We start from the raw sequence: 12,444 nt of genomic DNA on the forward strand, positions 1-12,444 counted from the left end.
CACCTGTCTAGCAAAATTCTTTACAGTTTTGGATCTAGTCATACTCCTCTTTTCTCTACTGGCCTCTGTCCCACTCTGCCAAGTCAGGGAAACTTCCCTACAGTCTGTCCCCATGGCTACAGTCGTGCTGGTAGATAATGACAGAACTTATTTCACTGAGAACTGATATGCTGTGCCATTCCAGTGCACAGTTAAACATGACAACCACAGTAACCATAGAAAGCTTTTATGCAGCTAGGTTTCCCAGGGATATTTATCTGTGTACTCAAAAAGACAGGATGCCTGAGAATGACTGTTGTGGATTCAGACTTTTGGTACAAATTAGTTTTTCTATTCAAATGCTGCTCAATTTCATCTTTAGTAAGCTGTTTAATTCACTCACTCCTATATGACAGTCCAGGACATAATGTTAGGATCTCTGAGATCTACTGCAGGGGCTGAGCTGTTCTCTGTGCTGTGAGGACAACAATTCTAGTACCTGGTGCTTTCCCTTAAAATCCTGGCCATTCGTTGGGGGGGAGGAAACACAGAGAAGGGTTCACATATGCAAGAATGAATACCTTAAGCGGCAGGAAGAAAGACTTGGGTAATGAAGAAGGTTGTAAAAAAAAAAAAAAAAAAAAAGTTATAGTTCGTCTTTCTGGAACCATGGATGACAGGGGGCAGGTATGCTGGCTCTGCTGTCGCCTTCAAGACTGAAAAAACAAAAACAAAAACAAACAACAAAACAAAACAAAAACCAAAAAAACAGCGTTAAGTGTGTTTTCCACCCCGAGTTACGCAGAGGAGCATTCTTCGTCGTGCTCCGAACCACCGCACAGCCAGCTCCAACACCGAGATGACTCCAGTGTGAGAGCTCACCAGGAAGAGGACGAAGACGACTCTCCTCGCGCCCAGCCCCGCACCCACCAGCGGGGGTGCGAGCCCCGCTGTCAGCCCCGCACGCCAATCAGGCAGCCTGCCTGCCTTCCTGTAGGTGTGTCCGGCTCACCTGGGAGCCGCGGTGCTGATGACATACCTGCAGCCCTGCGGGAAGCGCAGAGATCTGAGTCTGCTGTAGCCCAGGGCAGGGGGGTCCCAGCCTGAGCGGTGCTGGGGGTAGCGTTGGCCCCGGCCCGGCCGCCGCAGGTAAGGGCACTGTGAGAGTGGCGTTGCTGTTTGCCTGGAGATGCGAAGGCCTGGCGCCCGATCCAGCACGGGCCGGGCTGAGGCCGGCTGGAAGGGCGCTGTTCCTGGGGCCGGTGCGATAGGGAGAGGACGGCCGAGAGAGCGGCCCGCCGTTTCAGGATCCGACGGGGAGGAGGCGTAGGAAGAATCTCGGGGGAAGGAAGTCGCCCTCATCCCGCTGTGGGACGACGGGCCTGCTGCCCTCCTCTGGGACGTGGGGCTCGGCCTGATGCGCGTAGGTGTGGATGAATGTGTGGGGAATCGCCGTTCGGGGAAGCCCCGCAGAGCCAGGTGCAGGGATGCCCGCTCTGGTGCCTACAGGGAGAAGGAGAAATGAGCTTATACCCTCGGGGGGCCTTCCGCAGCCTTTTCTTGATGCTCCTGCCCCTCACAGGTAGAAATGTGGGCCCGATCCCGGGCCCAGCAGCTGGAGTGCTTTTCCGCACTGCTGCTGTGCCTCCCACATGAGAGTTAGGTCTTGCGCTGGTCACTGGACTGTGGACTTCAGAAACCTTGGTGTCTCAGGGCTGCATTTGAACTCTGGACACCTTGTTTTTCTCTCTGCTTTGCTCATTTGTGTCTTGTGACTTTTATGGCCTGTCATGGAGGAACGGAAGATGAGACGGGTGCTTGCTGCACATTTCCCTTCTCCCCACTTGGAGCTTACCCCAGAGCTGTGGTTACACCCTTGGTGCCTCAAGCAACTTGCCTAGCCTTTCAAGCTCCTGCAGCTCTTCCCAGGCCCACCCAGCACCCTTGTTATCCTTATGCTTTGTGCTTTAACTTTCAGAAGTTGGATGGATCAAATCTGGCAGACAGTACAAGGGCAGGGGAGCACCTTTGCCAAGGGATTACTGGATATGGATGCTGTTGCCTTGTCCTTCCCCCTCATTTGCTGGCCAAACCACATCCATAACATGCTACTGAAGTTTTGTGACAGCATTCACTGATGTTTTAGAATTTCTTGAAATCTAAAAGGCTTATTGAAGGTAACTTGTATAAGGATAAAGTTCTCTTAAAAGGTTGCATAGGAGGGAGGTGGCTTGTTTTGGAGTGATATATAAGTGACCTGGGTTTCTGAAGTGCAGCTGAACTGGGTGAGGAGAAGGCATTGAAAATATGATTTGAAGTTGTTCTACATCTGAATTATTCTTAAGTCTCAGTTGTTAATATTTGGTTTCCATGCACAGTCTCATTTTGCCAGCTCATGGCTGATGAAGTATTTGTAGTCTTATCCGTGCAGTAACTTGGTAGTCTTGATTAATCTGAGTGGGAAGGGGGATCACATGCTATGATCACTGGTGGCAGCATGGACTAGAACTAAGCCTGGTGCTACTGCTGAAGCTCTGTCTTCTTAATGTCTAAAACTATGAGACCTGGGTACTTCCTTTGAGGAACTCTTCTGAGAGCCTTTGATGTTTATAGCTTCATTTCTGGGCCTTGTTTTTTTCATCGTGTTAAACTTGGATATTCTTGCTCTTGTCCCTTGAGCCTTCTTATTTCCTGTGGATCACTTTTTTTTTTTTTTTTTTTTTTTTTTCTTTCAAGTCCTTTCCAGGTGTGAAAAACAAAATTTTCCTGAGGTTTTTATTTTTTATTTATTTACTTATTTTGTATCATTGCTCCAACTAAAAATCAGCCCACATCCTTGGGAAAAAAAATTGTCTCCATGGCCAGACAGTGCTGGTGCAGAACGGTAGCTTGAAGCCAGGCATGAATAGCCCTTGTGCTAAATTGAATAAAAGAAGGAATCATATGTTTAATTCCTATATTTCTGGGCTGAGGCAGTAGGTTGTGGTTGCACAGATCCTCTCAGCTAGCACTGCCACTGGAAGATGCTGTTATGCTACCATTTGTCATCTGTGCCAGTTCCTCAGCCTGGTTTGTTGTGAAGCTACATGTGCATGTGTGCCAGAAGAGAAAGAGCAATGTAGGATGGGAGTAAGGAGGATGGCATCTGTGTCAGTTTTTGACAAATTAGGGAATTTGTGAAACTAAGGCTTGAGGTACAGGAATTGTCACAAGCACAGTCTACCTTAAGTATTTATGGAAGATACACATTTTTCTTTTTTTCTTTCAATATTTCCTTTAAAGCAAGTGTTTAAGACCAGCTGCCCGGATTCACTCATTAGCCCAAGTTTACTCAGTTGCCAGACTTGGTTGGTCAGATGAGTTTAGGTCTATTGCATGGAAGTCCAACCTTTTGGTTTGCCTGAGTTGAACTGAGTGAAGAGGAATTGTCTTGGGCCACGTATAAAATACATGATATCAATAATGTGGATAAGTAACGCAACTTATTTTTTAATGTATTTTTTATTAAAACACGAAAAAGAATAACATAAATATAAGACTAGTGGGATATTTTTCCTTTTTCAGTGGAAGTATTTGCAATTCTTTGTGAGTTCTCAAAGTGCTCGTCAGAGATTTCTGATGAAATATTACTCTTCCTGTGCTTCATCCTTGAAAACAGTTGTTCACAAACATATAAGCCACTGAAAGGCAATGCATGAATCAGTTGTGATTGTGAAGTGAAGGTTATTTTTCTCTGGTAAAATAGGTCTTGTAAAAGTGTAGTAAAAAGACATAATCAAACTTTTATTTGCAACTTGATACATTACATGTGAGAATTCACGGGTAACGTATTTTTGTCAGCTGAAAAAGGAGTCAAAATACATTAAAAAATTTGTTTTTGTTTTTGTTTTTTTAATCTTCAAACCTATCTCAAATTTCTTTATCAAAATAGAAAGCATGGCTGCATATTTTGTACTGTTTACAAGAATGTATTTAGCCAATGCATCAAAATGCTCATTTGCCATAACTTGAACTTGCTGTAATTTTGAACACTGTTATGATTTGAAATAAGCACAGATAAGTGGATTTTCATCTTGAAGACGCATGTTTAATTCATTCAAATGAGCAGTCAAATCCACCAAAAGTGCTAGACCTCTGAGCCATTTTTCATCTTTAAGTTCTGGTGCAGAATTTCTTTTTGATTCCATAAATGACTTGGTTTCATTTTTCAAATCATGAAATCTTTTTAGCATTTTACCCCAACTTAGCCATCTCCCTTCAGAAAAGTAAATGATATTCCCATAATCAGCATCCAAATTTTTAAGAAACTCCTGGAACTGGCAATGATTAGAATTCATGAAATTCTCAGATTTGATGATCATTTGCATTATGTTATCCATTTTTAAAGCTTGCACATGGCAATTTTCTTCATGTCTGATGCAGTGCTGTTTCATCAAACACGAACTGCTGGTGGTAATTGCATTGTCTTCTATTAATCGTGTAGGTCCCTCTTTTTTTACCAGTTATCTATGTGGAACCATCAGTAGCTATACTAGATATATTGACAAAAGTTGAAGAAAATTGCTTTAATGTATTTTTTACTGCTTCTTACAGATCAAGATAATTATAATCTTTGAAAATTGACACAGTTTCCTTTGCAAATTAAGCATAGTACCATATTATTTATCTTGACAAGAAAGAACTCATCAGTCTATTTTTTGTTGAACAATCATCCTTCATCCATAATTTTCCTTTTTTGGGGTTCTTGTTTTCTTTTGAGACACCATTAGGTACGTTGAAATATCAGTATCAGCAGTCACTATTTTTTGTTCAACAAGTGACAAAAGCACATGCCATGTGTAATACATGTGGGTTGAGTGCATGTGATGGGTGTAAGAAGAAAAGTTTGTTCTGCACTATGCCCCCCCTGTTTTGGATAGTATATGAAAAGTGAACAGGAGTAGTTGGCTGTAAATTAACTTCCTGAGACTGTATCCTGTTTGCAGAAAGTCACATAGAAGTGTGTGATGACTAGGACCACGGAAATATTCATACATCAAAGTACTTCTGTAGCCTCTAATTAAATGTTTAAGTTCTTATTGAGTGAGAGCTTTCTTGGAGCTCAGTTTCTACCACTGGAGTTCTTGCCACTTATTATACACAAAAATTCCCAAATCCAAATCCAATTCCACTATATCAAATGGGAACACAGTATTTCCAAATGGAAATACTAGGTTACAGCCTAAAACAGTGGTTGAGTACCTGGTGGGAAGACAGGATCAACCCAGTGCATGCAATGCACCTGAGTGACCAGAAGGAGTAGGATGGGGATCCACTCCTTCCCAGACTTCATTTAAGATTTGGCAATGCAGGGCAGCTATTGCTGTAGATCTCTGCCTACCTGAGGCCTTCTGAATGTAAGCAGCTCTTTTCTTTCATTTCTGCATCTGTGGCTGCTGCATTAGGGCTCATTCTCATTTGCTGGAGCCAGAGACTTTGCCATTCTGCTATTATCATCCTGTTATAGCATTACACTGGGTCATGCTGCAGTGTCTGTGGGGATTCACAATCTTAGTGGTCCCTTGCATGTGCGGGCAGGGCACAGTCTTGCTGATGAGATTAAGCCTTGCACAGTGTGTCTGAAGAGGGAAGGATGAATGCTACTTCATCCAGTGGTAGTTTGAGGTTTCAAAATATTCCAATCTAGAGGGAAGGATTAGGATTACAGGATTTCTTCATATTAGAAAATGGGATTCGGGTTGCTTTCCCATAGCAGATGAAATGGGGAGTTGGAAGCACCTCAGTGTGTTCCAGGTGACTGGTTCCATCAGTGAAAAAATTGATGGGTTAAACTGAAGAGCACACTAAACACAAATCCTGCCCCACCTAAATAGTGTCCTCATAACGCTGCGTGTAAGGGCTGAAGGGAGAAAATAACCACTGGAGATGCATAGTCACAGAGGAAAGCTACTAAATAACATATGAAATTTGCTTCAGTTCAGACTAGAAAGTGCATATGCCTGAGGAAGCAGAAGGTCAGATACAGTACTTTTGGATTGCGGGAGCCCTATGCATGTGGCACAAAGTCTGAGCTGAGTTCAATGCAGTGACCTGTTGGACATGGTCATTGTTTGCAGCTGCTGCAAGATGGCTACAATAGTTACATCTACATATTCACTTAATGATAGAAATAGATACATAAACCAGTGTTAACTAATGCACACTAAGCAGTGGGAGTAGGAGTGACAAGAAGATTCTTTGCCTTCAGATATTGCTGAGCAGCTACAAAAAATCAGAGGATGCCAGCTAAAGTATGTACACTTTATATTCACAGAAATTAGAGGTCTGGTAATTAAAAGTGCCTGCAAATACTCTTTGAATAGCCTGAGTCTTAACTAGAACCTTACTTGGTTACAGATTCCTGTCCTGTGAGGTGGTGCTAGTGGAAAATTAAGTGTATAATAGCAAGAGTATGTCTTTGCTGGCATACTTTATTTCATAGCTGAAGGAAAGGTACAGCAGCCTTACTGATGCCTAGCAAAGCACTTGATGTTGTCTTCAGAGGACCTTTAGAGGGCTATAAGCAAGATTATTTTGGAATAGATTAAGCCTGTGCTGCTGTTAAGACATACAAATTGTACTGTAGGTATTCCTTAAGGGTAACTAGCCCTGTGAAATATAATCTAGCTGCAACATTTGAGTCAGCCTTCTTTCTAAAGTGCTCAGAGATTCCTATTCAGGTTTACAAAGTAAAGGTTGTCAGGTTGCATAACAGCAAAGATGAAAAGGTGTGGTGTGCATGTTTCCCTTCTAGATTTATACAAGAATAGATATTACAGGCATACTGTCAGCCTTATAGGATGGGGTCAGTGTCTTACTGCACAATATTTTGGAGAGCAAGTGTTAAATCACAGAATCGTAGAATCATAGGTCCTGATGATTTATATTCTATGTGGCTTGGATAAATCTTGCCACTGTCTGTTGCCTTTCTGTGTCTGTTTCTATAACTCGCTTTGTCCTGTCACTCTTCCTCATCTGTGGACACTGCTGCGAAGAGGGGACCTTCTCTTAGTACATCTGGATGAGGGATTGAAAAGGAAACTAAGATAGTCACAGAGTCAGTGCTACCTTCTGTTGTCTTGCTACAGAGGTTATTTCAGCCTATGTTCTGTGCCGTATTGCTCTGTACAGTGTGTAAAACAAGCTGTTTCCTTCCAAAGAGGTGCAGAGGAAGGTACATGAGCAGCTTGGACTGCACTGGAGCAACAATCATGCTGCGACCAGTCACATGGCAGGGCAATAAGAACCCATGTGAAATTATGTCTACGTGTATATAAAAATAATAGCAACTGTATTGTCAGGCATATTGGAGCTCTTTACTTCAATTCTGAATGTTGCTTCATGCTTACCTATTTGGCTGCTGAGTGTATAGTAACAGATACTAAAAGAATAAAAGTAGGCATTGGAGTGGAAAATGGAATAGCTCTTTGATAGTCACAGCAAAATAGTTTTAAAGAAAAAAGTATAATAAGAAAATATGGGGTTTTATGGACCCCACACGCAATGAAAAAAAATCCTGAAAATGAGGAATTTCAACTTCAGTAGAGCAGTATGAAATCAAAGCTGCCCTGAAATACGTTATCTTTTACTAACATGTTCCCTTTGATAAGTTAATTTATAATTCAGTACTGCACAAATTTTGATTGTGGCAGTGGAAAATAGTGTAGTGCATTTGAATTTTTTTCATTTGTATTCACAGAATTACAGTATTGCAGAGGTTGGGAAGACCTCAAGAGATCATTGAGTCCACCCCCCCTGCTAAAGCAAATTCCCTACAATAGGTCGCACATCCAGACAGGTCTTGAATCTCCATAGAAGGAGACTTCACAACCACTGTCGGCAATCCATTTCCATAAGCTCTGTCATGCTTAGCATAAAGAAGTTCTGCATGTTTATATGGAACTTCCCACATTCAAGCTTTAGACCATTGCTCCTTGACCTATCACTACACACGAATGAGATGAGCCTGGCCTCATTCGTTTGCCTTCAGCCTCCCTTGAGATTTTTATAAACATTTATCCATGTCCCTCCTTAGTTGTCTGTTTCCCAGGCTGAACAGACCCAGGTTACTCAGCCTTTCTTCATGAGGGAGATGCTCCAGGCCTTCAAGTACTGAAAATAAGGCTGAATTTCTCCAATTTGGAAGCACGGTATTATGATGCATAACTCTCCAATGTGTATTATTACTTCAGTAATATATTGTCTTTAAATAATTGTCTGGGGATGTGGTAGAACTGCAGTTTTGTGCTGAAGTGATGCAGTAATCCTGAGCGAAGAGTTTAAGACCTGAAATTAAATAGCTGGATCCATTCAAAACAATTAGATATACTCAGTCTGCCCAAACAATTCCAATGTAACCAAAATATTATTGGTTTGTGTTCTGTGGGCTTCTTAAAGCCATAGGTTCAGAATTATAGATTATTTGACAATAAGAGTGGAGGGGGGAGTGTTGGATTTTGGTGGTTTTGTTTTGTTTTGTTTTTGAAAAAAGAAACCCTTTAACTGTCTTGATTGTGGGAAAGGTTTGAAGTGGGACAGAAGTGTGATATGGCTTCTGCAGCAGAAGACATTTAAAAAGTAATCCCAAACTTCCTTTGTCTCTCAGACAAGAGATTTAAAAAGAAATTGCATAGGAGAGACCTATACACCTAAGTTCAAGTTTATTTGTGAAGAGTTGGTTTTCAAGAATGGTTTGGTGGAGATACTTGTTTTGTGCTTAGAGATGCCAAGAACTATTTGATGCTGTATGTCTTGAGCTCATAAAATTGTTGGAATTGTAAAAGTGGGTTTATCTGAATATGGACAGAGTGAAAAATAAGCTGCTGTGAATACCTGACATTTGTGAAGTTATGGGGCATGTACTTTCATCATGCGGGTCACTAGAATGTAAGCATGGTAAAAGAGTAAAACTGGTCCAGAATGAGTTGAAACAATTAATTATGAATACTATTTGTATGTATCTGTTGTTTATGTAAAGCATCTACAGTACAAAAGTAAAATACATTAGGAACACCTTTCATATCTTGAAGAATTTGGAGGCAATAGACAAAGTGAGGGATCTGAATGAACAATTAATACTTTTTCTGTTGGTGAAGGGATGGTTTAAGTAAGACTTTACTTACAATTGCAGTCTGTTACAGAATTTAAAACTTTGTGTGTTGATCACACTGAGTGGGCACTGACTTACTAATCCTGAGAACACATCTGTGAGTTAGGAGGGGTTGTGGTTCCCTCAGCTGCTGAGGTGGGCAGGAGCTGCTAATCAAAGAGCCAGAACTGGGAATTCTGTTGGGGAGAGTTTGGGGGTAAAGTTGTGGTTCTCAATTGCCTTGAAAAATCACTGATCATCCAAGCCGTTTATAGATTCTTTTTTTTTTTTTTTTTTTTTTTTTTTTAATCAAATGGTAACAGTGGGTAATTGAAGGAATGAGAACTCCTACTATCCTAATGTGCACAGTTCCATTTCCGTTATGTTACCGATGTCACCCTTTGTGGACCCATCAACTTGAACTTTGTGGGTGACCACAACTGTTTAAGTGTTCACGGGCTATAGCTGTAGATAGAAGCACGACTTCATAAACAGTCATGTTAGTGCATCTTTATCACTTTTTATTAGGATAAATGCTAGCAGAGCAGGAGTACATAAACATTTGCAGTGCAGGGTATTTTTCTTTTTGAAACAAAAGCAGGAATACTGCTAATTCCTGGTGTGCATATAGCTGTGATCATTCTTTGTCTACTTTCTCTCTGTTTCTTGAGAGCAGGTCTAAAATCACCCGTTGTAACTCCTGCGTATGCCAAGGGGTACAAAAGTGGTTTGTTATCTCATGATGTGTCACTGCGATTGTTCTCACTAGCATACTGAAATAATGAGCTTGTACTGTCCTTCAGTCCTGCAGTAAGCAATCATAGCCAGATAGAATGCGAACCTGATACTGAGGAAAGACAAAGACCTCTGAAACAGTGGCTGGATGTTGGTTGTTAAGCGCCCCTGTCCTGTGTGGGTGAGACCTCACTTGCTGCAATGTTAGCTCTCAGCATCATGTGTGCTGTGGAGAGCGGGCGATGTGCAGAAGTTGCTTGCTTCTTGCTCCTACCTGACCACCGATACACTGTGACACATGAGAGGTACAGGGTTCATTAATTGTCAGCAATAATTTGTTCTTTGAGCTAGGTTCGCTAAGACTGGCAGAGGAAAGATGGAAGACCTGTTCTCAGTACGGGAGTACATTTGAGAAGAGAGATTTGACTTCCCTCCCTTTCTGTCATGGTCTATGGACTACACCAGCCCTTTCTTTTGTGCCATCCTGATCTTTCCCCCTTCAGACATCCCCTGTAGCTTGGCTTTCCCAAGACCGAACTGCTGTACCTCACTACATGCTGCAGTGACTACTAAGTGCAATAAAGTGGTTTGCCATATATCAAGTCTGATAATCTGTGAGTCTGATTAGCAGTGTCAGGAGTTAGGACAGAAAGCTATCTAAGTTTAACTCTGCTGAACTCTACTGAATCTAGGAGAGAGAGGATGTTTGTGTGTTGTTTATTTATGCCCCACTGATTGAAGTTTTTGCAGGTAATGGGAAAGACCGTGAGCTGAGCCTTGGATTTCATGAACTACTGCCTGTAACTTCCCAGGGGAAGTTACTTATGCTAAAGTATGCACAGTCCCAATTAGAATATAGTATGCTTGCTTGCGTAGGTTGGTGGATCCGAATACGTCAAGGATTTTGCATTCCTTAGCTTGACATTATTGTATGATAGTGTTGTGAAAGAGGCAGAGGAAATGATATAAATTTTCTGTTGCACAATTAGTCATGATGACTGTTAGGAGACAAATTGTCTCATGTTCCAACTTCTCACTAGCATACTGAAATTGTAAGCTTGGGGGTGAATTTAAGGCGCAAAGGACTGACTTCTCTGTATTTCTTTTTGGAGGTGTGTGGCCCAGGAGGAGAAAAAGAAGCAGTTTTGTGTGCTGTAGGGCTGAGGACAGAGAGGTTATAGGTCAGTCAAGAGTTGGAGCTGTTTTCTTCAAAGATTGCCAAAGGGCAATTGTCAACGGTTTACGGGCTGGTTCAGCCCGGTTCCGTGACGAGCGGGGTGGAGGGATCCACAGATCCGCGCCTCCGGAAAAAAAGGAAACAGGAGACCCCAAAATAATTAAAAACAGCGGCACCGATCTGAGGAGAAACAAACTAATTTACTAAGTATATTATCGGAATGCAAGATAACACACTATAATACAATATAATCAGAATTGAAGCTAATAAATCAAATATAATGAGAGAGAGAATGTCTGAAAGGGTGGATAGGCCTCACCACAACGCTGAGGTGAGATGCGCAGTCCAGTTGAGCAGCAGGGAGACAGGAGCAGTGTCCACGACGAAGGGCAGGCGAGAAAGAGAAATCAGGTGGCCTTGCCAGGAGTTAAACCTCCTCTCCCTGACCGCAAGGTCCCCTGGGGAATGTAGTTCTTCTTCTCTTCAGGGCAGGTACTCAGGACTTGAGCATTAACAGTTAAAGTCCCAGTGCCCCACATGATGTTATGATGTGGAATACCGAAAGCCAAAAATCACAAAACCATGACAGCAATCTCAGGATTTAAACTGTTTAGTTGAAGAGCTGTGGAGCTGTAAAACCATATTGTTTTAAGGGATCTTGGTGGGTGAAAATGTGAAGCAGACTCTGCCTCCTCATTCATATGCAAAAGAATGAAAATAGATGAAGGATTAAAATGTCTGTAATTGTTCCTTATACATTTAAACTTATTTAATTATTATTGTAGGAAAAATACTATAATTAGTTAGTGATAGAAAAGCTAGAAATATTTCTAGCTGGTATATGTTCTGTGCATTGAAATAACACAATCTAATTCTATCATTTTTCCCCCCATTTTTTCACTTTTGTTCCCCCACTTCTTTGCTTGCTTGCTTCCTTCCCCAGCACTTCCTTTTCTGCTTTTTTTTTTTTGCCTTAATCTGTTCTACACTGTACATACAGTGTGTCTCCCTTTCCTCCTTCCTTTTCTTTTTTTTTTTTTTTTTTTTTTTTTTTTTTTGCCTTTTTATGTTCTAATTCTACATTCAGTGTATCATGTTGAGTCCTAATCTAAATTCACTTGGACCTGTGTATCCTTTGTTCTAATTAGTCAGGAATGAAGCCTTAACATTTTTTGGCTTAAAAGGCTAAGATAAACCCAGACAGTAAGATCTTGTCTTTGAGCTTTATGTATGTATGTATGTATGTATGTATGTATGTATGTATGTATGTATGTATGTATGTATTTATTTATTTATTTATTTCCCCAGACCTTTTCCAAACCGGTATGTGGGGAAGTCTCTGGACTCTCAGGACGCACTAGAGACATAACAGCACACCAATGTGGTTAAAAGCTATTAGTCTGCTTTGTTGTTAAGCACTGCTCTA

The 12,444-nt window shown here is 41.4% G+C and overlaps 1 protein-coding gene across 3 annotated transcripts in view; it reads left to right on the forward strand.

The window, feature by feature from the left end:
- The first annotated feature begins 804 nt into the window (after window positions 1–804).
- Window positions 805–12,444, forward strand: part of LOC128084460 (uncharacterized) — a 41,064-nt gene continuing 29,424 nt past the window's right edge. Inside the window, exon 1 of one of the 3 annotated variants that reach the window (XM_052690527.1) lies at window positions 805–1,128. The gene's annotated coding sequence lies outside the window, so the exon portion shown is untranslated. The remainder of the gene's footprint in view (window positions 1,129–12,444) is intronic. The other 2 variants (XM_052690526.1, XM_052690525.1) reach the window with 2 other exon arrangements.

The sequence above is a fragment of the Tympanuchus pallidicinctus genome, unplaced genomic scaffold, assembly GCF_026119805.1.
Source record: "Tympanuchus pallidicinctus isolate F22 unplaced genomic scaffold, pur_lepc_1.0 scaffold27, whole genome shotgun sequence".
In the NCBI taxonomy this organism is placed as follows: domain Eukaryota; kingdom Metazoa; phylum Chordata; class Aves; order Galliformes; family Phasianidae; genus Tympanuchus; species Tympanuchus pallidicinctus.